This window comes from Chlorocebus sabaeus, chromosome 11 (genome assembly GCF_047675955.1).
Source record: "Chlorocebus sabaeus isolate Y175 chromosome 11, mChlSab1.0.hap1, whole genome shotgun sequence".
Lineage (NCBI taxonomy): Eukaryota > Metazoa > Chordata > Mammalia > Primates > Cercopithecidae > Chlorocebus > Chlorocebus sabaeus.
The window spans coordinates 12,813,326-12,837,771 of record NC_132914.1 but is presented as its reverse complement, the minus strand read 5'-3'; the positions used below and the strand labels follow the sequence as shown (position 1 = coordinate 12,837,771).

General features: G+C 43.5%; 1 protein-coding gene across 1 annotated transcript in view; it reads right to left on the bottom strand.

Moving 5' to 3' along the window:
* BCL2L14 (BCL2 like 14) overlaps nt 1–12,246 on the bottom strand; it is an 82,921-nt gene extending 70,675 nt beyond the window's left edge. Inside the window, exons 1-2 of the mRNA XM_073020492.1 lie at nt 12,150–12,246; nt 9,828–9,878 (exon numbers count right to left, since the gene is read on the bottom strand). The gene's annotated coding sequence lies outside the window, so the exon portion shown is untranslated. The remainder of the gene's footprint in view (nt 1–9,827; nt 9,879–12,149) is intronic.
* Between the last annotated feature and the right edge of the window lie 12,200 nt (nt 12,247–24,446).

Here is a 24,446-nt window from a genome sequence, read left to right as displayed (position 1 = left end):
GCCACCGTTTTCCCAGAAAATTCACGAAGAATTCACTTTTGGTTTAGCATATGATCAAGAAATACCCGTACACTCAATCAAGCAGCCCATGCCACTGCTCTGCCTATGGAGTAGCCCCCGCCCTTTTTTTTTTTTTTTTTTTTTTTTGTCTTTTTGAGATGGAGTTTCGCTCTTGTTGCCCAGGCTGGAGTGCAATGGCGCAATCGTGGCTCACCGCAACCTCCGCCTCTCCAGGTTCAAGCAATTCGCCTGCCTCAGCCTCCTGAGTAGCTTGGATTACAGGCATGCGCCACCACGCCGGGCTAATTTTGTATTTTTAGGAGAGACGGGGTTTCTCCACATTGGTCAGGCTGTTCTGGAACTCCCGACCTCTGGTGATCCGCCTGCCTCAGCCTCCCAAAGTGCTGGGATTACAGGCATGAGCCACTGTGCCCAGCATCCCCTTTTATTCCTTAACTTGCTTAATACACTTGCTTTCATTTTGCTTTGTTGGCTCACTCTTGAATTCCTGTGGGAAGCCAAGAACCCATGTGGCCTCCTAGGCTGAACCCCAGTTTTGGGATTTACCCTGTGATAGTGAGACCCCATCTCTTGTTATTATTATTATTTTTTAATTAGCCAGGCATGACTCACACATGTAGTGCTAGCTACTCAGGGGGCTGAGGTGGGAGGATCACTGGAGACCAGGTATTCAAGACCAGCTAGACAACGTAGCATGGTGGCACATGCCTGTAGTCCTAGCTACTTGGTGGTCTGAGGCAGGAAGATTGCTTGAGCCCAGGAGTTCAAGGAGGCAGTGAGCTAGGATCATGCTATTGTAGTTTAGCCTGGGTGACAGAGTAAGACCCTGTCTCAAAACAAGAAGAAAAACCCTGTCTCAAAACAAACAACAAACAAACAAAACAAACAAACAATAAACCCACAAATGCATATAAGCAATAATAAAATCACATCACATAGTATGGACTACTGGAGTTCTGAGTTACTAACTAAACAGTGTTGGTTGCAGAAACCATTTAGAATCCTGAAGAATCTTGGTCATGCACAGTGGCTCATACCTGCAATCCCAGCACTTTGGGAAGCTGAGGCAGGAGGACGGACTGTGTCCCAGAGTTTGAAACCAGCCTGGGTAACACGGCGAGACCCCATCACTACAAAAAAATAAAAAGTTAGCTGGGCGTGATGGAGCACACCTGGAGTCTCAGCTACTCAGGAGACTGAGGTGGGAGGATTTCTTGAGCCTGGCACGGGGCCAGGGGGTTGAGGTTGCAATGAGCCATGATCACACCACTGCACTCAGCCTGGGTGACAAAGCCAGACCCTGTCCCCATAAAATAAAAATTCCTGAAAGGTTTTGGCAAGGCAACTATTAACACAGGGAAGGGACAAACCCCACATGGAAGCTGAGGAAAGCAACTGTCCACATCTCATTCAACTATGTTATCTCCACGCCTGACAAGCTGACCACGGACACGTCACAACACATGTTAGATATTAAACAGCAAAAACAAAAACCACTTTTCTCCCGATCCTAAACACAGACGTGCTGTTGTAGAAAATTTGTAAAACAGCGTACATAATAAGGATTGCCCTAATGCAGTCATTCAGCGCGAAATGCTGCTAAAAATTTGGCGGACGTCTCTTCTTTTCTTTGAGAAAAAGCAGACACAGGACAAACTCTCTGCCTTCCCCTCTCTATGAGGAAAGACAGGATGATTCTCCTTTTTCCTTCAGACAGAGTCTCACTCTGTTGCCCAGGCTGGAGTGCAGTGGCACAATCTCGGCTCACTGCAACCTCTGCCTCCCAGGTCCAAGCTATTCTCCCACCTCAGCCTCCACAGTCGCTGGAATTACAGGCATGTGCCACCACGGCCGGCTTATTTTTGGATTCTTAATAGAGACAGGGTTTCACTATTTTGGCCAGACTGGTCTCCAACTCCTGAGCTCAAGATATTCGTCTGCCTCGGTCTCCCAAAAGTGCTGGGATTACAGGTGTGAGCCACCACGCCCAGCCGTCATAACTTCTAATAAACTTATCTTGTAAATAAAAATCTTTAGTGGCTGCGTCGTTCCAGTGAATGATAGCATTAAAAATATTCAGCCAGTGGAGAATCTCCTGAACCCGGGAGGCAGAGGTTGCAGTGAGCTGAGATCGGGCCACTGCACTCCAGCCTGGGTGACAGAGGGAGACTCAGTCTCCAAAACACAAAAATCAAAATCAAATAAAAGAAAATAATTCAGCCAGGCAACTATTTTTAAACGTTTTGTTTGTCGCCAGGCGCGGTGGCTCACGCCTGTAATCCCAGCACTTTGGGAGGCCAAGGCAAGCAGACCACGAGGTCAGGAGATTGAGACCATCCCGGCTACCACAGCGAAACCCTGTCTCTACTAAAAATACAAAAAATTAACTGGGTGTGGTGGTGGGCGCCTGTAGTCCCAGCTACCTGGGAGGCTGAGGCAGGAGAATGGTGTGAACCTGGGAGGCGGAGGTTGCAGTGAGCTGAGATCATGCTACTGTACTCCAGCCTGGGCGACAGAGTGAGACTCCGTCTCAAAATAATACTAATAGTATTAATGCTTTGTTTGTCTTCAGGTGCTTACTGTTACAAATAACGCTGCAGGGTATAGCTTTTCATCTTTGCTCACGTTTTCTGTTGTTTCCTGAGAAATGATGCCTGAGAGTGGAATTATTTGGTGTGGATATTTCTGAAACTGTTATATGTGCTTTCAATTCCCTTTAATCTATGATTCTGGAATGGATTTATATCATCACTGGAAATAGATAAAAATGCCTAAGAGTTTGAATAATATAGATAAAAAGCCCATCCTCAGGAAAACGGTGGGGTTTTTACCCATCACTACGAGTAACCATATAAGACTTGAAAGGCCAGATGAGCAGATTTTAGAGTGGATACCAGATTATTTTGGGGCTATGACATTTATCCTTGTTTTGATTTCAATGATGAAACTCAATGAAATAGGATCAGAGATGGAACGAAGCAGCAAAAGGCTGTGACTGGTTGAAATGAAAGATTTGGGAAAAGGAGCAGAGGAGAAGCACCATTCATTAAGCACATCTGTGAAGGGGTCAAGATGTCACCCCCCGAAAAGTACACCACTTTAACCTTAAGATCATTTTGAGCTGAAGGCGATGAAGATGAAGCAGACACCAGAAAAACTCTCGGCCAGGTGCGGTGGCTCACGCCTGTAACCCCAGCACTTTGGGAGGCCGAGGTGGGTGGATCATCTGAGGTCAGGAGTTCAAGACCAGCCTGGCCAACATGGTGAAACCCCATCTCTACTAAAAATACAAAAATTAGCCAAGCGTGGTGGCACATGGCTGTAACCCCAGCTACTCAGGAGGCTGAGGCAGGAGAATCGCTTGAAACCAGGAGGCAGAGGTTGCAGTGAGCCGACATCATGCCACTGCACTCCAGCCTGGGCAACAGAGACTCTGAAAAAAAAAAAAAAAAAAAAAGGAGTCCGGGCGCAGTGACTCACACCTGTAATCCCAGCACTTTGGGAGGCCGAGGCGGGCAGATCACCTGAAGTCAAGAGTTCGAGAACAGCCTGGTCAACGTGGTGAAACCTCATCACTACTAAAAATACAAAAAAAAAAAATTAGCTGGGTGTGGTTGGCACATGCCTGTAGTCCCAGCTACTCAGGGAGGCTGAGGCAGGAGAATTGCTTGAACCCAGGATGGGGAGGTTGCAGTGAGCCAAGACGGACCCACTGTACTCCAGCCTGGGTGACACAGAGAGACTCCATCTCAAAAAAAAAAAAAGAAAAGAAAAACAAAAAAAAGAGTTAAGTAAAATTGCCCAGGGTCGCACATGAGGCAAAGCTGGAATTTGAGGGAGCCCAGGCAGTCTGTCTTTAAAGCCCGTGATGCTAACAACTAAACCTGACCATCTTCTTCACATGATTCAGATGCACCCTGGTTTGTTGATGTTCGTCACCTCTTTTCTGGACTTGCTATTACTGCTTTTTGACTTTGGTGTAGGGAAAAATGGAAAGATTTGCAACAGACAGAGAGATTACTAGATATCCTTTCAATGGAATGTTAGCGCCTTTGGGGATTATCTGATTTTATAGAGATATGCTTATTTATTTGCTTTTCATTAGGCTATTTCACAACTCCTTAGAAACAAGTTAACATATAGAAAACTGATAGTAATGCAAATAATTCCTTGCATATTAAAATGCAAATAGTCTCCCGTGGAATGCCATTGTTTATTGTCCTGTAGATATTAACCAGTTTTTCCAGTTTTGCCTGCTTGTAAATGTAGTTTGGTATTTCTTTTTTTTTTTGAGACGGAGTCTCGCTCTGTCGCCCAGGCTGGAGTGCAGTGGTGCAATCTCTGCTCACTGCAAGCTCCGCCTCCTGGGTTCACCCCATTCTCCTGCCTCAGCCTCCTGAGTAGCTGAGACTACAGGCGCCCGCCACCGTGCCCGGCTAATTTTTTGTATTTTTAGTAGAGGTGGGGTTTCACCGTGGTCTCGATCTCCTGACCTCGTGATCCGCCCGCCTCGGCCTCCCAAAGTGCTGGGGTTGCAGGCGTGAGCCACTGCGCCCGGTTTTATTTCAGTATTTCTTATCTGACTATAAATGTGTGGTAGTTGGAGTTTTCTCCTTTGAGCTGGTTTTAATATTTTGCTGGCTCAAGTTAAATGAGTTAAATAAAATATTTGCCACATGTTCTTTTATGTCATGTGAGAGTCATGATTTTCTCCTTAAAAAATAATCTTTAACATTGGTTAAATCGCTTAAATTATCTGGGCCTCAGGACCCCTTCAGCCTCTTTGATTGCATGCTTAATTAATTGAGATGCATCTAGATAGAGATCTCAAGGTTCTCTCATTGACTGTGTTTTGCTTTTGTTTTGAGATGGAGTTTCACTCTTGTCGCCCAGGCTGGATTGCAGTGGCGAAATCTCGGCTCACTGCAACCTCTGAGGCCTTACAGGTTCAAGCGATTCTCCTGCCTCAGCCTCCTGAGTAGCTGGGATTACAGGCACCCGCCACCACGCCCAGGTAACTTTTATATTTTTAGTAGGAACGGTGTTTCACCATGTTGGTCAGGCTGGTCTTGAACTCCTGACCTCAGGTGATCCACCCACCTCGGCCTCCCAAAGTGCTGGGATTACAAGAGCCATCAGCCACCGTGCCCAGTCTATTGACTGTGTTTTAATCAATGGCTCAGTTATTTACAGATAATACAGGTAACAATAGAGCATAGGAGCAGGCTCCTCAGGCACAGTCTTGGAGTCAAATTCTGCTTCTGCTTCTTACTGTAGATGAGGGGTTTAGGGAGTGATCTGGAGAAAGAAGCAAAAAGGATGCTTGATTGCGAGGCTAAAAAGGAAGCTCTTGGATAAGCTCTCACTTTAAATGTATACAAATAGTGCCCACAGGAGATGTTAAGGAAAAATTTCCTGTTGATACTTGTTAAAATGGTTAGGCAGATCTTATCTGGGATTAGTGTAGGGACATCGGCAGTAGGGTCTTGCAGTCAGGGAGAGAAGATGGGCTCAACTCTGAATGCAGCACAGTAAGTGGCGATTTGTAGCCAAGGAGTAAGGTGGGGTCAGTGGGTGGAAAATTACTAAGGAGAAACACTGGGAGTCGGGGGATTCTGGCTAAGCTGACCTGGTGCGATTCTTGCTGATGACCAGGCAGGGTGATCAGACATCGCCTGGGGGATGATGAGGGATGAGGAATTTGATCAGATTTTGCGGGTGATCAGATATTGGGGGTGGGGGCATGCCCAAGGATGGGGCCTAACTGGGCTCAGAGGAGCCTGACTAAAGTTTGGTCAGGGACACAGTCTTTGTCAGTGGCTATGAAAATACAAATATGAAAGCGTGTGATAGGCCTGGAATAAGAGCACTGGACTGAACGGAGCTTCTTGAAAATGTTAATGACAGAAGAAGGGATTTTTCTGTTTATTCTCAACAACAGAAGGCAGAGACAAGGCAGAAACGCTCTGAGTCCATTTGACTTCTGTCTTCTCTACCAAGGAAAACAGTGTCAGTTGGAAATGACTGAGAGAAGTTGAAGCTTTCTGCCTGTGAGAAGAGGGCACGGGTGGGTTTCGCACCTGTAAGTGAATCTCTGGCCCAGAGTAGGGAGACCTAGGGCCATCACTGAGTGGTATCCGAGGACTGCAGGTGGCTTGCATTGTTTCAGCAAGTTGGCAGGTCTCAAAAACCCTGCACTGATGTTAATTCTTGCAAAATCTGAAACTGAGTTCTTAAATGGATGATTTATGAACCGTTAGAATGGTGAGTTTCTTGTGTTCCTGGAGAGTAGGTCAGCGCAAAGGAATCCCATCTCCCACAGATCAGGGGTGTCTTTGATGAAGTGCACGTTCACTCTAGCAAGGCTTCTGACAAAGACCTCCTGAGATGCATGTGAACGAGGTGAATTGCTGGCGAGATGAAACTATAATTATAAAACTTTTCAGATGGTTTCCCACGTATATGTACTTGAATTGTGCGTTGATGGAATGAAGGCCGTGGCCTTTCTGGATTGTTTACTTTTTCATCTCCTCTCTTTCCTAGATGTGTGAGTGGGAGCAAATTGTTCAACCTCTCCAGCCCTCAATATTTTGTGAAAAATGCCTCAATCTCTAACCGTTTATGACTGTATGAGTAATCAGTTCATATACACCTGGAGGGATGTCATTTTCCTCTGAATTCTCTCCTTGATTCTGTTTCATCCTTTTTCTTTTTTTTGAGATGGAGTCTTGCTCTGTCGCCCAGGCTGGAGTGCAGTGGCACAATGTCGGGTTACTACAACATCTACCTCCTGGGTTCAAGCGATTTTCCTGACTCAGCCTCCCGAGTAGCTGGGACTACAGGCGCGTGCCACCACACCTGGCTAATTTTGTATTTTTAGTAGAGACGGGGTTTCACCACGTTGGCCAGGCTGGTCTCGATCTCCTGACCTCGAGATCCACCCACCTCGGCCTCCCAAAGTGCTGGGATTACAGGCGTGAGCCACCGCGCCCGGCCCATTTCTTCATTTTTCATGATTGACTTAGATTATAACGAATGTGTAGAAGATGTGAGGACGCCGGAGAGAATATAGATAAAAGTTCAGGCCCTGGAGTCAGATAATCCTAGGTATGAGTCTTGCGTCAATCCCTTCCTAATTGGATTTTTTTTTCTTTTTTTTTTTGAGATGGAGTCTCACTCTGTCACCCAGGCTGGAATGCAGTGGCACGATCTCGGCTCACTGCAACCTCCACCTCCTGGGTCCAAGCAATTCTCCTGCCTCAGCCTCCCAAGTAGCTGGGATTACAGGCATGCGCCACCACACCTGGCTAATTTTTTGTATTTTTAGTATATATGGGGTTTCTCCGTGTTGGCCAGGCTGGTCTTGAACTCCTGACTTCAGGTGATCCACCCATCTTGGCCTTCCAAAGTGCTGGGATTACAGGCATGAGCTACCGCACCCAGCCCCTAATTGGATTTTGAGCAAGCTTCTTAACTTCACTAGACTTGGTTTCTTATCCTATTAAGTGAGAATAATAATAATATTTAACTTTGTATAAAGACTAAATGATTATATAAGGTATTATTATATTAAACAAACAAACACATAGCATGGTGTCTGGCACAAAGTCAAGGCCCCCATACCTGTCAACTGTTTTTGTTTATGTTATTACTAAGCTGGGAGAGGTGACATTAGGTAACATATGTTTTAAAATTATTGTAGGGTGAAACTATGAGCTAAAACCTAGAATTTTATAGGGTTCAATGTAAAACCCAACATTTAGGTTGAACTGATCAGCTGCCCGTGAACAGAATGGGAGAGATCTGGCTTAAGAGTGGCTCATGTCAAAGGCATTTAGAGATTTTTAGGTGATTGTCAGCTCCACTTCAATCATCAGTATGCGGTTCCAAGGAAGCCAATGTTGTCTGAGGTTGAGTTAATGAGAATGCAAAATAAGTTATAGTGCTGGCCGGGCGCGGTGGCTTACGCCTGTAATCCCAGCACTCTGGGAGGCCAACGCGGGTGGATAACCTGAGGTTGAAATTTTGAGACCAGGCTAACCAACATGCAGAAACCCCATCTCTACTAAAAATACAAAATTAGTCGGGTGTGGTGGCACGTGCCTGTAATCCCAGCTACTAGGGAGGCTGAGGCAGGAGAATTGCTTGAACCCAGGAGGCGGAGGTTGTGGTGAGCCGAGATTGCGCCACTGCACTCCAGCCTGGGCAACAAGAGTGAAATTCGTCTCAAAAAAAGAAAAAGAAAAAGAAGAAAACGTTATAGTGCCATTGTAACCTTGTCCTGGTGTAGACTGTGTCCCCCGAGCTGTGTTCAGCCCTGCCCTTGTGTTTTTTGAGGAAGAAAAGCAGGCAATGAGACTGCTTGCCTTCAAATCCCAGCTCTGCTCTTAGATTAGCGCTAAGAACTTGGGCAAGTTATTAACCTTTCTGTGCCTCTGCTTTCTAATTTGTAAAATGAGAATAATAAAAATTGTATCCATCTCACAGGGCTGTTATGAGGATTCAGTGGGATGTAAATGTAAATATGTAAGGTGTTTCCAAAGGTGTTTGACTCACTGACATGCTAGAGAAATAGTGGTGGTAGTGCTGGTGGTACCATCATCATCGTCATTCTAAGGACATTGTCCATGTCCCCGAGGGACCTGATCAGAATGGTGATAGGTGCTGCATCAGTGAGACAAGAATACTGAATTCATGAACCCTCTTGCTTTTCTACTACCCCTGCCCCAAACACACTCCCTTGGGCTTTGGCGTAAGTTGGAGTGCTCAGACATATACTCCTTTTGGTCTCTGTCACTAAACTTTAGAAATCATCTCATTCAGGGCCCTCATTTTAGATATGGTCAAGGTCAAATGGAAGCTAAGAAACCAAGGTCCTGATCCTACAATCCCACTTCTGGGTATTTATCCAAAGGCGTTAAAATCAGTATGTTGAAGAGACAGCTGAACTCCCATGTTCATTGCAACATGATTTACAATAGCCAAGATATGGAATCAATCTAGGTGTCCATCAACAGATGAATGAATAAAGAAAATGTGGTATATATACACAATAGAATACTATGCAGCCCTAAATAGGGGTGAAATCTGTGATTTGGGACAAGATGGATGAATCTGGAGGACATTACGCTAAGTGAAATAAACCAGGCACAGAAAGACAAGTATTGCATGATCTCATTCATGGGTGGAATCTGAGAAAGTTGATCTCCTAGAAGTAGAGAGTACAATGGTGGTTACCAGGGACTGGGGGTGGAGGGATGGTTGGGAAAAGCAGAGAGGTTGGTCAAAGGCTACACAGTTTCAGTTAGACAAGAGGAATAAGCTTTACTGATCAATTGCACAGCATGGTAACGATAGTAAGTAATAATGTATTCTACATTTCAAAATTGCTAAAAGTAGATTTTAAATATTTCTACTGCAAAAAATAGTAAGTTTGTGAGGTTGATGGGTTTGCTAATTAGCCTGATTTAATCATTCCACATTGTAAACCTATATCAAAACATCAAATTGTACTCCATAAACATATATTATTACTACTCGTTAATGAAAAATAAAAGTAAAATGAAAAACAAAGGAAAAAGAGAAAAAATCTCAAAAAAGAAAAAGAAAACAAGGTCCTCAGCCCTGTCCTGTTTTCCTTCCACTCACCACCCACCTCCTTCTCACATCTGATTGCTGAAGTCTTTCCAACTCCAACTCAGTTCCACTCCTTCTTAGAGCCTTTCCAGCTCCTCCAAGGCGAGCTGGGCTACCCTTTCCCCATGCCTATACCATCGTAAGTTGTGCGTAGCTATTACAGTACTTACAGTCTTTGTTTTAGTGTCCATCATCTATGCCTCTGTCTTCACCCTGCTTGCCTAAAGAGCAAGGAGATAATATTCACTTTAGAGTCCCGCTTGGCACAAGCATGGTGCTTTGCATATATTAGACCATCATGAAACGTTCATTGAATTGGGTATTAAGATTGTGTCATAGGCCGGGCGCGGTGGCTCAAGCCTGTAATCCCAGCACTTTGGGAGGCCGAGACGGGCGGATCACGAGGTCAGGAGATCGAGACCATCCTGGCTAACAGGGCGAAACCCCGTCTCTACTAAAAAATACAAAAAACTAGCTGGGCGAGGTGGCGGGCGCCTGAAGTCCCAGCTACTCGGGAGGCTGAGGCAGGAGAATGGCGTGAACCCGGGAGGCGGAGCTTGCAGTGAGCTGAGATCCCGCCACTGCACTCCAGCCTGGGCGGCAGAGCGAGACTCGGTCTCAAAAAAAAAAAAAAAAAAAGATTGTGTCATGTGGACTATTTATCTTAGAAGAGAGAAGATTTAGGAGGAATGGAATTGACTCTCATGGAAGGATCCAATTCAGCTACCTAGTGCCAGAGAGCAGAATGGGGACCAGAGGCTGAAAGTCACCAGGGGGTAAATTTGATCCGGCTGTGTGGGGCGGATTCTTCCCAGTGACAACCATTTAAGGAGGAGATGGGTGTCTCATGAGAGGTGAGTTAAGGGTATTCAAGCAGAGGCAGGATGGCCACGGTCAGGAATGGGGTAGAGGGGAACCCTGGGGATTCCCTGTTTATTAGCTGAGTTTCAACATTAATAGAAACCTTGGTGATGTTTTAGGTTCACATGTAGCTACAGACTACAGCAGATGCATGGGGTACCTGATATGCTATCAGGATTGAGACAGGCCCAGCACTGCCCAGTAGACCTGAGTCTGGCTTAGGTTCATTCTTGGCTCCTGCTAGTCTAGTCTGCAAGAAGCTGTACTTGCAAAGGCCAGCTCCTTTACCCACCATCTCCATTTCTTTTCTTTTCTTTTTTTTTTTTGAGACGGAGTCTCGCTCTGTCGCCCAGGCTGGAGTGCAGGGGCGGGATCTCGGCTCACTGCAAGCTCCGCCTCCCGGGTTTACGCCATTCTCCTGCCTCAGCCTCCTGAGTAGCTGGGACTACAGGCGCCCGCCACCACGCCCGGCTAGTTTTTTGTATTTTTTTTTTTTTTAGTAGAGACGAGGTTTCACTGTGTTAGCCAAGATGGTCTGGATCTCCTGACCTCGTGATCCGCCCGTCTCGGCCTCTCAAAGTGCTGGGATTACAGGCTTGAGCCACCGCGCCCGGCCCATCTCCATATATTAACCCCTCCCTCACTCTTATACACCCTGCTCACTGCTGTCTGGTGGCCCTGTGAGGTCAATTTCATGCTGCACTTTACTATAGTGAAAAGTCTTGAGTTTCATCTAAAAGCATTTGACGTGTCTCAGGTTAAATTCTAAAACCTTTCAGTTTAGCTTCAGTTTATGGTGCTATTCAATCCTTATCAAGCACTTCCCCCAAACCGTCCTAAATCCATCTCTTATGCAAGCTTCCACAGGCTGCATGAGGCCCGGGATGGCTTTGAATGTGGCCCAGCACAAATTCATAAACTTTTTACAACATTAGGAGATTTATGCATGGCCATTCTTTTTTCTTTTTTACTTTTTTTTTTTTCTTTTCTTTTCTTTTTAGCTCATCAGCTATTATTAGTGTTAGTGTGTTTTATGCGTGGCCCAGGACAATTTTTCTTCCCAGGGAAGCCAGAAGATTGGACACCCCTGTAAATAGGCTCTTAGACTCGAAGCTATAGTTTTTGTAGTTCTGCCTATTCTATTTCCTTCTCAAATTATGGGTCTCACGATTCCTTTTCAATTTGGGTCCCAGATCTACTCCTACAAGCTTCTGGCTAAAACCTTTCTGTTTTTGCAGACTCCTCACTAATGAGAAGGTCCCCCTTAGCATTTTGCTCTTAGGATCTGGTTTTCCATATTTTTGAGGCTCTTTCAAGACCCCTGTCCAGCCTTTGCATGCCAGGGCGTTGGTCATGACCTCCTATTGAACCCCACCTCCTCCGAAGTCCATCTAGGTCTCTTTACAACACAGTTTTGCTCCCCTACCCTTGTTCCTGAGTGTTTCTGACACCTGGCCTCATTCCTAAGGTTCTTGCTCAGAGAGGTCAGTAGAATATCTGCCATATATTAACCTGATAAATGGATTGTCTCCCAAGCATCTTCCTTCACACATTAAATTTTAGGACACATCAAACTTAAGGGCGGACTCTATTTCAAAAGCATATTTATAAGGAACTTATGTAGCACTCACATTTTCTCCTTGCATATATAACATTCTTCTAGGTGGTTAGTTCTGCCAGGCAAGTCCAGGGGAGCCCATTTAGCCTCTAGGATGAAGTGAAAGCACTGGAACCTTAGAATTTTTGGGAGTAATAATAGTGGGATAGAATACAACTGCAGTGTAGAACGGTGTTTCTACGGGAAACTATTTTCAGAGTTCCGCCTTGGATTGCTGGGATTCCTTTTTTTTTTTTTTTTTAGATAGAGTATTGCTCTATTGCCCAGGTTGGAGTGCAGTGGTACGATCTTGGCTCACTGCAACCTCTGCCTCCTGAGTTCAAGCGATTCTCCTGCTTCAGCCTCCTGAGTAGCTGGGGCTACAGGCGCTCGCCACTAGGTTCGGCTCATTTTTGTATTTTTAGTAGAGACGGGTTTTCACCATGTTGCCAGGTTGGTCTCAAACTCCTGACCTCGTGATCCACCTGCCTTGGCCTCCCAGAGTGTTGGGATTACAGGCGTGAGCCACCGCGCCTGGCGCTGGGATTCCTTTAACTGTCTGCAATGAGACTGGGCAAACCCCTACCCCCATATTAAAAGAAAAGAAAAAAACACCCCCTGCAATGTATTGAGGAATCACTGCATACTGGGCAGTGCAAACGCATTATCAGTCATGTCGCTTCATCCTCACATGAACTCTGTGAGTTGGGCACGGCTGATATCCATATTTTACTAATAAACGTGTGGAGGCTACGAGACCGCTCTTGGTGGCTTTCGACAGGGATTCTCATAACATAAAGTCTGGGTGGGTGCTAGGAAAAGAATAAGGAGTCCAGAAAATTGAAAAGGTGAGCAGAGAGTCAGAGATGGCGCAGAAGATGGAATAAAGATTGGGGCAGAGGCAGCCTGGCTCAGGGTAGGACATTTTTAGACATTATAGAGAGTCGACCCTTGAACAAGACGAATTTGAACTGCACGGGTTCACTTATACACAGGTTTTTTCCAATAAAATCTACACTGAGTGTGCCTGCCTCTCCTGCCTTCCCTTCCACTTCCTCTGCCTCTTCTGCCTCTGCCATCCAGAGACAGCAAGAACAACCCCTCCCCTTCCTCCTCCGCAGCCTACTCAGTGTGAAGACAAGAAAGATGAAAACCTTCATGAAGCTCTGCTTGCGCTCGACAAAGAGGAAATATTTTTCTTCCTCATGATTTTCTTAATAACATTTTTCTTTTCTTTGGTTTACTTTATTGTAAGAATACATTGTCTGTTTCATACACGAAAAAACACTATTAACTGACTATGTCCTCAGTGAGGCTTCCCGGTCAACAGCAGGCTCTTGGTAGTTAAGTTCAGTAGAATATTGGGCAGACATCAGCCTGACTCCTTTTTTGGGAATCAAAAGTTATACACGGATTTTTGACGACGTGGGGGTCAGCATCCCTCACTCCACATTGTTCAAGGGTCAGCTGTGTTCCCTTCCCTGTGACCTGTCTTTGGCAAAGGGAAACTCAGATCCTGTTGTAGGGTCTGTGAAACAATGGACAATGGCCACAGTGGCCCATGAGAGGGAAAAATATTTACATGGCAGTGCGGGGGATTCAGTTCCCACAGATAGGAGATTTCCAAGGAGTTTCACAACACACACACAGACACATACACAGAGACACATCCAGACACACCCAGACACACACACACAGATATACACACAGAGACACACATGCAGACACACACAGACATACACATACACAGACACACACACAGATACACAGACACACACAGAAACACACAGACACACACAGAGACACACACAGATACACAGACACACAGACACACACAGGCACACAGACACACACAGATACACAGACACACACAGACCCTGATACACAGACACACACACACTGATACACAGACACACACAGAAACACACAAACACACACAGAGACACACACAGATACACAGGCACACAGACACACACAGGCACACAGACACACACACACACACACAGATACACAGACACACACAGACCCTGATACACAGACACACACTGATACACAGACACACACAGATACACAGATACACACAGACACACACAGAGACAAACACATACACACATGGACACACACAGGCACACACACAGATACACAGACACACACGCAGATGCACAGACACACACACAAACACACACAGAGAAAAACACACAGACACACACATAGACACACACACAGATACACAGACATACAGACACACATACAGACACATACAGATACACATACAGACACAAATACAGACACACACAGATACACAGACACACACAGACACACAGAGACACAGACACAGAGACACACACGCAGACAAACACACCCACACAGGCACAGGCACAGACACACACAGACACACACAGGCACACAGACACACACACACACACTCAGAGATACACAGACACACATCGACACACACGCAGACACACAGACATACAGATACACACAGACGCACACACAGAGACACACAGATACACACAGACGCACACAGATACAGGCACACACACATACACACACAGAGACACACACAGACACACACAGGTGCAGAGACACACAGACACACACAGGTGCACACACAGACACAGACACATACAGAGACACACACAGACACACAGAGGCACACACACAGACACACACAGACATGCACAGACACACAGACACACAGGCACACACACACAGACACACACACACAGACACACACACAGACACACACAGAGGCACACATTTTCAATGCTCTTTTCCTCTTTTTCCTAACTCATTTCCCCCTCCCTTGGATGAGGCAGGTAGAGTGGGGGAGTGGGTAAGAGTTACTGCAGTAAGAAGAGAAAGTGGCAATAGGTATTTTCAGTCCTGGAGGTGGTCAAGGATGGTAGTAGAGTCCTTCAGCGACCCCAGCTTTTCACCTCCTCTGCTCCATATTCATGCCCGTTGCCACGTAACTTCACAGTGCCCTCCCACCAGGCATGGATGACCTGCCCTGTCCCCTGGGTCTGGGCTCAGTCACGTGACTTGTTTTTGCCATTAGTGTGTAAAAGCCGCGACTCAAATTTGGGCTGGAGAGAGGTTTGTCGCCTAGAACTTGTTTTCTTCTTCCCTTTCCCCTTTTCTTTCCTTTCCTTTCCCTGTCCTGTAGTGTCCTGTCCTGTCCTGTCTTGTCTTGTCTTGTCTTGTCTCACTCCGTTACCCAGGATGGAGTGCAGGAGTGCAATAGTGTGATTTTTTTTTTTTTTTTTTTTTTGAGATGGGAGTCTCGCTTTGTCGCCCAGGCTGGAGTGCAGTGGCGTGATATTGGCTTACTGCAACCTCTGCCTCTCGGGTTCAAGCAATTCTCCTGTCTCAGCCTCCTAAGTAGCTGGGACTACAGGCACACGCCACCATGTCTGGCTAATTTTTGTATTTTTAGTAGAGATGGGGTTTCACCATATTGGTCAGGTTGGTCTCAAACTCCTGACTTCAGGTGATCCACCAACCTCAGCCTCCCAAAGTGCTGGGATTACAGGCGTGAGCCACTGGGCCCAGCCAGTGGTGCCATCTTGGCTCACCGCAACATCTGCCTCCTGGGTTCAAGTGATTCTTGTGCCTCAGCCTCATGAATAGCTGGGATTACAGGCATGCACCACCACGCCCGGCTAGTTTTTTGTATTTTTAGTAAAGATGGGTTTTCACCAAGTTGGCCAGACTGGTCTCGAACTCCTGACTTCAAGTGATCCACCTGCTTTGGCCTCCCAAAGTGCTGAGATTACAGGCGTGAGCCACCGCGCCCAGGCTGAAGCTTGTTTTCTTGTGCACTTCAGCTATGGCCATAAGAACATGCCCAGGCCAGCCTGCTGAGGATGACAGATACATGAAACAGAATCAAATTCTCCAGATGACCTAGACGAACTCAGCCTGGATCTGCAGCACACACGAGCGAGGCCAGCTAAGTTCAGCAGAGCCACCTGGTCTATATCAGCAGATCCCTGCCAACTCGTGAAAGATAAATTTAGTTTTGTATGTGTATGCCCTGAATTTTTTTTAAAAATTAACTTGTAATTTTGAGATATTTGTACATTCACATGCAGTTGTAAGAAATAATCGAGATCCTGTGTATCCTTTACCCATTTTTTTCCAATAGTAACAGCATATAACAGCACAATGTTATAATCAGGATACTGACAATGATACTGTCAAGATACAGAACATTTTTGTTACCATAAATTTCCCTCATCTTGCCATTTTATAGCCACAACCCTTGACTTTCTGCTCCCACCCCCTCCATAACTCCTGACATCCACTAATCAACTCTTCATTTCTAGAATGCTGTCATTTCAAAAACGTTATGGAAATGAAATCATACGTAGGTAACCTTTTGAGATTGACTTTTTTTTTTTTTTTGAGACGGAGTGTCGCTCTGTCACCCAGGCTGGAGTACAGTGGCATGATCTCGGCTCACTGAAAGCTCCACCTCCTGGGTCCACGCCATTCTCCTGCCTCAACCTCCCGAGTAGCTGGGACTACAGGCGCCCGCCAACACGCCTGGCTAATTTTTTGTATTTTTGGTATAGATGGGGTTTCACCGTGTTAGCAAGGATGGACTCGATCTCCTGACCTCGTGATCCGCTGCCTCGGCCTCCCAAAGTGCTGGGATTACAGGCGTGAGCCGCCGCGCCCGGCCGAGATTGGCTTTTTTCCCACTCAGCCTAATCCTCTGGAGATTCATCTAGGTTTTTGTGTTTATCAATAGTTTGTTCCTTTTTGCTGTTGAATAATATCGCATGGAATGTACCATATTTTGTCTAAGCAGTCACCTACTGAAGGACATCTAGATTGCTTCTAGCTTTGAGCTCTTATAGCTTCTTCTTTTTCAATATAGCTTCTTTTTCAATATAGCTGCTATAAACATTTGTGTACAAACTTTTGTGTGACTGTAAGTCTTCATTTCTCTGAGATAAATACCCAGGAGCTCAACTGCTGGGTCGTATGGCAGTTGTAGGTTTAGTTTTCTAAGAAACTTCCAAACACCACCATTTTACATTCTCACCAGCATCATATCAGTGATCCAGTTTCTCTGCATCCTTGTCAGAATTTGGTGTTGTCACTATTTTTCATCTTAGCCATCCTGATAGATATATAGAAATACTGCATAGTGATTTCAACTTGCATTTCACCAATGGCTTATGCTGTTGAACGTATTGTCACGTGCTTATTTGTCGTCTGTATATTTTCTGTGTTAAAATGTCTCTTCACATGTTTTGTCCATTTTCTAATTGGATTGTTTGCTTTCTTATTGTTTAATTTTTGCGATTTCTTTATATATTCCAGATACTAGTCCTTTGTCAGATATATGGTTTGCAAATATTTTCTTCCCACTCTGTAGCTTGTCTTTTCATTCTCTCAACAAGGTTTTTTACAGAACGGAAATTTAAAATCTTGATGAAGTCCAATTTATACATCTTTCCTTTTATGAACTGTGCTTTTGGTGTCAAGTCTAAGAACTCTTTCACAGGGCATTCTCCATATGTGAAAAAAACACAACACTTGACCTCATTCTAGATCTTGACTATTTTCTCCTATGTTTTTTTCCTAAGTGTTTTATGGCTTTACATTTTACCTTTAAGTTAATGATCCATTTTGAGTTAATTTTTGCTTGAGGTGTGAGGGCTAGGTTGAGGTTCATTTTTCCTGGCAATAGATATGCAATTACTCCAGCATCTTAAGTTGAAAGCCTATTCCTCCTTTGTTGAGTTGCTGTTGCACCTTGTCAAAAATCAGTTGGGCATATTTATGTGGATCTGCTGCCGGATGCTTTATTCTGTTCCATTGACCTATGTGTCTGTCTCTCCACCAATATCACATAGTCTTGATTACTGACCTATATAATATGTCTTGAAGTCAGATAGACTGAGTCACCTCCCACTTTTTTTCTTCTTTTTCAAAATTGTTTTGAAGTCCAATTTCTTTTCCTTTTCATTTAAATTTTAGGATAAGCTTGTTTATATCTATTTTTAAAACTTTCTGGGATTTTGATAGGAATTATATTAAGCCTTCATATCAATTTGGGAGAATTTATCCCTTTATTATGTTGAATCTGCTAGTCATAAACACAGTATGTCACTCCCTTTATTTAGATTTTTAAATTTCTTTCATCAGCATTACATAGTCTTCAGCATAAAATCCCTGGAAGTGTTTTAGTAGATTGACACCTAAGTATTCCATTCTTTTTGAGTGATTGTAAACGATATTATATTTTAAATTTTGATGTCCACATGTCCATTGCTAGTATACAAAAATACAATGGATTTTTGTATGTTTATCTCATATCCTGCAACTTTACTGGACTCAGTACTAAGAGTTTGTTTTTCTTGTATACTCCTCGGAATTTTCTCTATATAGATAATAATAGCTTCCTTTTTATACTCCCCCACCCCATCTTTTTGTCTTACTGCACTGGCTAACACTTTCAGTACTATGTTAAATAAGAATGTAAATGTGTATACCCTTGCCTTATTCCTGATTTTAAGGAAAAATATTCAGACTTTCACCCTCAGGTATAATGTAGGTTTTCTTGTAGGTGCTTTTTACTAAGTGGATGAATTTCTTTTGTATTGATAATTTTCTGAGAGTATTTTTAAAATCATGAATGAGTGCTGAATTTTGTCAAATACTTTTTCCACATCAATTGATATGATCACGTGATTTTTCTTCTGTAGCTTGTTAATATGGTTGATTACATTTATTGATTTTCCAATATTGGACTAGCTTTGCCTCCCTATAATAAGCCCCACTTGGTCAAGTTGTAGAATTCTTTTTACATACTGCTGAATTTTATTTACTAATTTTTTTTCAGGATTTTCATGTCTATTTTCAAGATAGTATTGATCTGTAGTTTTCTAATTTTTTTTTTTTTTTCCTGATAGTTTTCTGCCTTCATCTGGTCTTGGTAGAAATAAAACCAATTATGAAGATACCATGGATTGAGTGTTTGTGTTCTAATGTTAATGTTTAAACTTAATCTCCATTGTGGTAGTGTTAACAGATGAGGCCTTTTAGGAATTTATTAAGTCATGAGGGAGAGCCCTCATGAATGGATTAGTGCCTTATGAAAGGTCTAGAGGAAACTATCTAGGCCCTTTTTGCCCTTCTATCCTTCCGCCATGTGAGGACACAGCATTTATTCTCCCAGGAGGATGCAACAAGGTGCCATCTTGAAACAGAGATAGCAGCCCTCACCAGACTTCAAACCTGCGGGTGCCCTGGTCTTGCACTTTCCAGCTTCCAGAACTGTGAGAAAAAATTTATATTGTTTTTAATGATGCAGTCTCACGTATTTTGTCATAGCAGTGTAAATGAACTAAGAATTCCCTCCTTATCTATATTCTGGAAGAGATTGTGTAGAATTGGTGTTAATTCTTTAAACATTTGGCAGAGTCATCTAGTGAAAGCATTTAGGTCTTGAGATTTTTTCGGGAGGCAATTTCAAAATTATGAATTAAGTTTTCCTAATACTTATAGGGCTATTCAAATTATCTGTTTCATATTGGGCTGGGCACTTTGGCTCATGCTTGTAATCCCAGCACTTTGGGAGGCCAAGTGTACATTCTGATGTGTATTAGAATGTATATGGTCTATCTTGGTGTGTGTTGAGTGTGCATTCTGACGTATATTGGAATGTATGTGGTCTATCTTGGCGTATATTCAGTGTGCATTCTGATGTGTATTAGAATGTATATTCTGCTGTTGTGTCAGCTGTTCTACAAATGTCAATTAGGTCCTGTTGGTTGATAGTGTTAGTGATTTTTTCTACAGCCTTGCTGATTTTTGGTCTACTTGTTCTATCAATTGTTTAGAGAGGAGCGTTGCAGTCTCCAACTATAAATGTGGATTTGTCTATTTCTACTATCAGTTCTATCAGTTTTTGCAACGTATATTTAGCAGATCTGTTGTTTGGTACACGTACAGTTAGTATTGTTATACGTCCTGGTGGACTGACCCTCTGATCATTATGTAGTCTCCCTCTCTGTCTCTAGCAATTTTCTTTGCTCTGAAGTCTACTTTAGCTTGACATTAATGTAATCATTTCTGTTTTCCTTTTTTTTGAGACAGAGTCTCGCTCTGTTGTCCAGGCTGGAGTACAATGGTGTGATCTCTGCTCACTGCAACCTCTGCCTCCAAGGTTCAAGCAATTGTCTTGCCTCAGTCTCCTGAGTAGCTGGCATTACAGGTGCCCACCACCACGCCCAGCTGATTTTTGTATTTTGAGTAGAGACAGGGGTTTCACCATGTTGGCCAGGCTGGTATCAAACTCCTGACCTCAAGTGATCCACCCTCCTCAGTCTCCCAAAGTGCTAGGATTACAGGTGTGAACCATAGGGCTCGACCTCTGCTTTCCTTTTATTAATGCTTGCATGCTATGTCTTTTTCTATCCTTTTTTTTCAATCTGCGTATATATATTTTAGAGAAGGGTCTTGCTCTGTCACTCAGCCTGGAGTGCAGCAGTGTGATCATGACTTACTGTGGCCTTAGCCTCAAACTCCTGGGCTCAAGCGATCCTCCCACCTCAGACTCTTGAGTAGCTAGGACTACAGGTGCATGCCACCTTTTCCAGCTATTTTTTTTTTTTTTTTAGAGATGAGAGTCTTGCTATGTTGCCTAGGCTGGTCTTTAGATCCTAGCCTCGAGCAATCCTCCCACCTCAGCCTACGAAGTAGCTGGGATTACAGGTGCAAACCACCACGCCTCACTCAGGTGGGTCATATTTTTAAATCCAATCTGTCAATCTGTCTTTTAATTGATGTATTTTGGCTACTTGTATTTAATGTAATTATTGATACACTACAACTTAAATCTGCCATTTTATTTCTTGTTTTGTTTGTTCTGCTTTCTGTTTCTCTGCTCACTTTCTCTGTCTTCTGGGTTAAGTGAACATTTTTCCATTTTGACTTATCTATATTGTTTTGTTTTGAGATGGAGTCTTGCTCTGTCACTCAGGCTGGAGTGCAGTGGCACCATCTCTGCTCATCGCAACCTCTGCCTCCTGGATTCAAAGGATTCTCATGCCTTAGCCTCCCGAGTAGCTGGGATTACAGGCGTCCGCCACCATGCCTGGCTAATTTTTGTATTTTTAGTAAAGACAGGGTTTCACAGCGTTGGCCAGGCTGGTCTCAAACTCCTGACCTCAAGAGATCCACATGCCTCGGCCTCCCAAAGTGCTGGGATTATAAGCATGAGACACCACACAGCCTATCTATAGTGCTTTGAAAGTATTTCTTTGTATAGCATTTTTAGTGGTTACTCTAAGTATTCCATTGTGTATCCATAACCTATTTCAGTCAACTGATATTCTTTTTTTTACCTTTCAGTGAAGTATAGAACCCTTCCCCCCATAACACCCTTTTATCTTCCCCTGTTTGTAGTATGATTGTCTTAAATATTTCTTCTACATACATTGAGAACCACATCAGACAGTGTTATAAGTTTTGCTTCAATCATCAAATACAATTTGGAAAACTCTTGAGGAGAAATGAAGTCTATTGTGTTTACCAATATTTTTGCTTACCATGTACTCTTTTCCTTGCTTTATGGTGTTCCATGCTCCTTGCATTATTTATTTTCTGTTTAGATAACTTCCTTTAGCTCTTCTTCTAGGGCAGTTCTCCTGATGACTAATTATCTTAGTTTTTCTTCATCTGAGAATATTGTGATTTCCCCCTCATTCTCACAGGATATTTTTGTTGAGTATAGGACTCTGGATTGACAGTTCTTTTCTTTCAGCCTTGAAAAATACTTTTGTCACTTTCTTTTGGAATACATGGTTTATGATGAGAAATCTATTTCGATTTTAATTGTTTCTGCCATGTTTTTATCTGGCTGATTTCAAGATTTTTTCTTTGTATTTAGTTTTCAGAAATTTGATTATGATGTCTCTTGGTAGGTATTTCTCTGGGTTTGTTATGTTTGGGGGTTTGCTCAGCCTCTTGAAACTGTACATTTACATCTCTTGGCAAATTTGGGAAGTTTTCAACTGTATTTCTGTGAGAACACTTTTTCAGTTATGTCTTTTTGCTTCTCTCATTTTGGAAGTCTGATGACATAAATGTTAGATCTTTTGTTATAGATCCATGGGTCCTTGAGTCTCTCTAGGTAGTCTCCACTGACATCAGGGTGGGGGTGGCCTTGTAACCTTCGGATAATAATGAAAATCTCGAGTCTCTACTAAGCTCCTCTGATACCATTCCAGAGGAGAGGGGAGAGGTTCCTCTTTACTGCCACAAGGAGGAGGAAGTCCAGGCTCCGCTTGTGGCCTGCACCAGGGAATTATTCATTGTAAAGAGGTTAGCCTTATTTCTAAATACCAGGCAGCGAATTGAAGAGATGGTGAGCACCAGCAACCCTGGAGTATAGCTGCTGAAAATGGTGCACAGACCAATGAATCTTTGCTCACTGCTCTATCAAAGACGCTGCTGGTATTGAACCCTGACCTTCTCTTGGATGCCTATGTTTTTAATCCTTTGGTTTTCACTCACAGCTTAGATATCATTCCCATGGCTACTGGATATATGGGTCTGGCAGGCCTTATTGAAAGATTTATAGAATATTCCCATTTTGTGTTATGATTTAAAATACTCCAAAATAAATATCCTTGAATATATACAATTCAGCACTTGGGTAACTGTGTCTGTAGAACAAATACCTAGAAGACTTGTTAGATCGAATGTATGCTTCAGGCCGGGCATGGTGACTCATGCCTGTAATCCCAGCACTTTGGGATTAGGCTGAGGTGGGTGGATCACTTGAAGTCAGGAGTTTGAGACCAGTCTGGTCACCATGGTGAAATCCCATCTCCACTAAAACTACAAAAATTAGCTGGGTGGGGTGGTATGTGCCTGTAATTCTAGCTACTCAGGAGGCTGAGGCACGAGAATCGCTTGAACCTAAGAGGCAGATGGTGCAGTTAGCCAAGATCATGCCGCTGCACGCCAGCCAGCCTGGGTGAAAGAGTGAGACTCTCAAAAAAAAAAAAAAAAAAAAAAAAAGTTATGCTTCACAAGCTATTCTTAGGAGATAAGCCCCAGAATATTAATTTTTTCTATATGGAGTTGCTCTTTTTCCCTCTGCAGCCCTTAGCATCTGAAAATATATTTGCTTTTGCTTAATTATCTCAAGATTGTTTATACAATTTTGCAACTTGATTTCACCTGGAAACATTTTTGGTGGTGGCCTAGCTATTTCTTTGATGTGCGAGCCTAACTCACTTTATCCTGACCCTCTAGATCTTGTAATATTGGATTCCTTGAGTTTACTTTTTAAAACTATATCTTTGACTTACAGAGCTCAAACACAATCTGGATTTGTTTCATCTTCTTCCTTTTTAACAAATTATTTCCTTTGATTGTTGACCAAATGTGGGTTTCTCAGAATAGTGTTTGTCAAATCTTTTCAGTCTGGTATGTGCCTATATCCTTGCTAAGATAGATTATGACTGAAGGTCAGTGACACATTAATAATAAAAAGCTCCATTTTTTTTTGGAAGAAATGTGTTGTGAAATTGGAAATATTAAACAAATATGTGTTGACTTTCAGTTTAGCATGGCAGATTCAATACATCCGTATATCTGAGCTTCATTTCCACTCTTTCCTCCCTGTCCAAAATTACAATGAAGGACTAAAAAGGCATAAACTCATAAGGACAGAGAGAATTGGAGGGAGCGAAGAGTAGAGAAGATGAAAAGTGGTTTGAGGATTGATAACTCACTTAGCAGAGGAGGCTGAAACCCAAGTATCTCAGGAAGGAAAGATTGATGAGAAATGAAAGATTTGTTCAACAGAATACCTGAAAACTTCTGAAATTGGAGACATCAGTACAGTGGAAGGGGCAAAGGAGGACAAGATCATGGAGATGAAGACAGAGAAATTTTTTGGCCGTTTCTCAGAGGATCTTTTAGACCTCTAATCCACACCACCTGAGTATGACCTTTCTCTAACCTCTGTAGAACATGAAGTTCCTTCTCTGGAGAAACTGACCAGAGTCTTCCACTCAGAGGATTCTCACCATCCTCCGTGCTCCCACGATGGCACTGGAATTACTGCTTGGACCTTGGTCTCCAACTCCATTATATTGAGGACCAGAGTGGAAAATCAATGGAAAAACTCAGTAAGTCCAGAGAAAATACTCACACATAATGACATTGGTTGTGGGGGTCTGCCCCATGAAAGAGCTGGCTCAACACCTGATCACTCTGTATGCTGCCAGGGGACAATATTAATTTAATCACACAGCTCCTCCAAACAACTTCTTGGTGTCTCATATTTACG